Here is a 322-nt window from a genome sequence, read left to right as displayed (position 1 = left end):
ATATATATATATATATATATATATATATGAATAGAACATTCAAAATAAATTTCAGTCCTGTTACTGACAGTAAACAACTGATCACTGAAAAGTGGAAATTTAAATATGTAGTTGCATGACTTTGAGCACAAGAACTGCAATATCAAATTAAACTGTAGAACTGTCAACCCTGTTACCTTTCTGAAGGCATAAATATATCCCACTCTATTAAAACATATGTAGCTTGTGATGGCACAATGCAACTTGTTTATACTGTACTGAATTACCCATCACAGAATAACTCACTTTTTTCTGGTTTGTGATCAAATATATTTTCAGGGTT

This window comes from Sinocyclocheilus rhinocerous, unplaced genomic scaffold (assembly GCF_001515625.1).
Source record: "Sinocyclocheilus rhinocerous isolate Xijiao unplaced genomic scaffold, SAMN03320098_v1.1 scaffold780, whole genome shotgun sequence".
Taxonomy (NCBI): Eukaryota; Metazoa; Chordata; class Actinopteri; order Cypriniformes; family Cyprinidae; genus Sinocyclocheilus; species Sinocyclocheilus rhinocerous.
Note: the sequence above shows the minus strand (reverse complement) of the source record.